The 3,755-nt window shown below is 37.7% G+C and overlaps 1 pseudogene; it reads right to left on the reverse strand.

The window, feature by feature from the left end:
* LOC105159761 lies at nt 999-3,478 on the reverse strand (annotated as a pseudogene).

A 3,755-nucleotide genomic window follows, 5' to 3' on the forward strand; every position in this document is an offset into this window, starting at 1 on the left:
CCTATCATTAATTGGACTCTTGATAATTATTTTTAGCCACCCTCGCAGATATCACGATCAACAATCGTTACATGACGGTGGTTAAAAACTATTTGCTACGATTATTTTATTTTTAATCGTGACAATTAGCTATAATTACATATGACATTTTTTTAGTGGCATAAAGGAGTAAATTGATATTTTTTTTAATAAAATAATAATTTGGTCATAGTAAACTATATTAAACCGTGTATTTCTCTAGAGTCCAATATATGTGATAGTACAAAATAGCAATTGGAAACAAATACATGTGATAAGCAACTGGGATTAAATTATTTATGTATTTTATTCGAAGTCCACGCCCAACTTCAATCATTTATATATATATATATATATATATATATATATATATATACATACAGAGCTGAGTTGTAGGATCATGTCCCTGTTTTTTATTACACGTATCTTGAATTGTGTACGTCGCACATGTTTTTGGTCAACTTTACATAAAATTTCAGGATTTAATTAATACACATACACATACACACACACACAAATGCTTTTATTTGCACTGTCCTATCATTAAATAGATGTGTGATTAAAAAATCTTGATATTAAATTGTACATATTGTCCTATTCCATTGATTGAAAAATTAATTACTTTACATAAAAAAGATATGACTTTGCAAATGAGTGTAATGTTTGGTTAAACTATTGTACTATTTAGTTTAATATTTTCAAGTCTAGACGTAGAAAGGGCTCAAATAGTTTCAAACACTTTGATTCAAATATTAATGTTGGGAGTGACTTGTAAGAAAATGTTTTAATTTGACCAAATTTGATGTTGTAAGCTCAAACCCGTGTCATAAATTCTGAGCTTGAGTTTGAAAAAATTTTAGAATCCTAGTTTGAATTAATTCGTGTAATAAACATCAACTTTGAGGTTAATTCGTCAGCAATTCGACTTATAGTATTCCAAGTTCAAACTCAAAATTACTTCGAGCAATGGTCTAGTTTGTTTTGAGATATACGAACTATAATCTGAAATAAAATTTAACAAACAAATGCAAACATCGTTCCAAACTTTGAAGTTGTCGAGTAATCAAATATACAGTCTTATTGGAGTTTGTTGAGGTCATCTTCCCTGACAAAGAGTCCATGGAAACCATAGGGCACCCTTTGTGGCAACTTCACAGAAGCAACAATGTCTAGACTGGGGGATTTCGCATCCATCACCAAAAACTTTGATTCTTTCGTATTTTCGTTGTGTACGTAAGTCACTAAGTACCCGTCATCTTCCTCTGCCGCCGGATTGTCGGGCTCTCTTACCACAAAAAATGGCTCAGCCAGGACCATATAGTCGACTAGCCACCACACAATCGTCGGAGTTAGCCGTAGAAAGTGATAGGTCTACCTTCACTAACCCGTTGCTTGAAAATGGATAGCCTTCCGCGGCATATAAATATCTGTATACATGTGAAATTAAATCGGGAGAAGCTAAGCATGTAATATACATAAGATGGTTTGAGAAATATAATACTTAGAATTTTGTGTAAAATAATTAATAATGTTATTCATTAGTCATAGAAGAAAAGGTTATGAGTTTGAGTCTCTATTCATGTGAGTGTGTTTTTCATAATAAATATTTTGTCATAAATTTGAAGCAGTTGTAGTTAACAATGAAGGGACTAATTTCTTTTTTTTTTTTTGGCAAGAATTGTATGAAAACACAAGAAACACACACACACACACAGATATATATCAAACGGAATAATTTACTTAATTAAGAATATATCATTAAATAAATGTTTTTATACTTAAAATTATAATTTTTTTATCTTTTGTATTTTGTACTGCATAATTTATTTTTTGAACACGTTTTGAAATATAATAAGCAGTGTAATTTTCTTCAAGTAATATTAGTGGATCGTATGTATTTTTGAGAAAAATAGATTAGTATATTTAGTTCAAATATTATGGTAATTAGTCCTAAAGAAATACATACTTGGTCTTCTTCCCAACATAAGCCGGATTGATAACTGCAAAGTCCAGACTTCTGCCGGAGACCGGCCGCCGCGCCACCGTGTTCGCCTTCAAATTTATTTCAATTCTTTCCATGGATGAATGAACCAAATCCATACGCTCCAAAGCATTCTCCACCGGCAAAAGATTTGGCGCCACCACGACGACATTGTCGCCACCGTCCTCCTCCCAAGCATTGGTCAGGTGTAACAGATTCAATCCCGGCACCTCAATCCACATCATCCCACTCTCATCCTCTGCGTATCGCGGGATCATCCCCAGCCTCGGCACTTTCGCCGCATCAACCAGCGCTGGCTGCTTCCCTTTGAGAATCTCCTTCGGGTTGATTACCACTTGAGTGTCGGGAAATATAGCGTAGTTTTTTGTAATTGCAAAATCATGGACCAGCGAAGCTTTGGCCATGGAGAAAATCGGCACTTCCGGTTGCTTGACTCCGTCTGCACTGATTCTGAAATACGTGAGGAATGGCCGGGAAATGCTGGGCCTGAACGCAAAGGCTTCGCCGGTTTCTTTGTCTACTTTCGGGTGTGCCGTCATCGACATTAGCGGCTCGCCGAAAGATTCATCGCGGCCCAAAGTGATTATATCCCCATTGGATGTTAGTTTTATTGCGTATGGAAGATCAGATTCGCATAGAGCAAAGAGTTTGCCGCCAAAGAGAGCGACGCTGGTATTCGCATTACCGGTGCCGCGGCGGACGTCGTATTGCCCAGATATCACGCGGCCAAAAGCGACCGTGTAGCGAGCCACGGTCGCCGGTAGGCTAGTGAAAGCGGAAAAGTAGTTGACTACAACGGGCGACCCAAAGTCTCGCTCCACGTTGTACTTATAAGTCTTGACAAAGCGGCTGCAGAACGTGGGTTTGCCTTTGGAGATTCTAATACAATGAAGCATCCCATCTCCGTCGAAGAGGTGGTGCGGGCCACGGGGGATGAACTGAGGATTCGGGCCATTGCGGATGTAAGCGCCGTCGAGGCACGGCGGAAGGGATCCCTCCACCTCACAGACAGTGGGGGGCAGCTCGTCCACGGGAGCATAGTTCCCGGTGAGGACGAGTTTGGGGTCGATGGCGGGGCCAAGAGGAGGGTCGATGAAATCGCATATGAAGCCATCTAAGGACCTGAAAAGACTAGCAAGTAAATTAGAGTGCTTTTTGGTGCCTGTAAATTGTCTGGTTTTGGAGTCTTTTGTGGTGTGAAGTTCAGTTCTTGCGGGAGAAGACGACGAAGAAGAAGAAGAAGCGTTGGCTTTGATCGGACTGTTGAATTGACGGGGTAAAAATCGAAGGGAATGTGTGAGAAGTGAGGGACTTAGGGAATGATTATGAAGGAAAGATGACAAAAGACTATCCATTAATCTTTTCTCTGGAAAAACTAAACCTCTGTCATTGTTGTGGGAAAGGACCGGCCGACGACAGTTATTTATACATGGGCAGCAGCGGCGAGGGATTGATATTTCTGATTCTACAACAATTGATTATCGTAATTTAATCTTGTAATTTTATTATTTTTAATTGAATTCTCCAATTTAATTCTTTTTCTCGAAATATGTATATGTATTGTATTTATTCATCTATATCTATGTTATATATTAATGAATTAATTACACTTAGATTTTATTTGAAAATAAAAAAATTATAATTTTCTTAAGAAAAATTTAAAATTATATCTACATCCTCTTTGAGAATTTACTGTTTATACTTGACCCCATTCGTTAGGCGTTGGACGAAAATG

The sequence above is a fragment of the Sesamum indicum genome, linkage group LG1, assembly GCF_000512975.1.
Source record: "Sesamum indicum cultivar Zhongzhi No. 13 linkage group LG1, S_indicum_v1.0, whole genome shotgun sequence".
In the NCBI taxonomy this organism is placed as follows: domain Eukaryota; kingdom Viridiplantae; phylum Streptophyta; class Magnoliopsida; order Lamiales; family Pedaliaceae; genus Sesamum; species Sesamum indicum.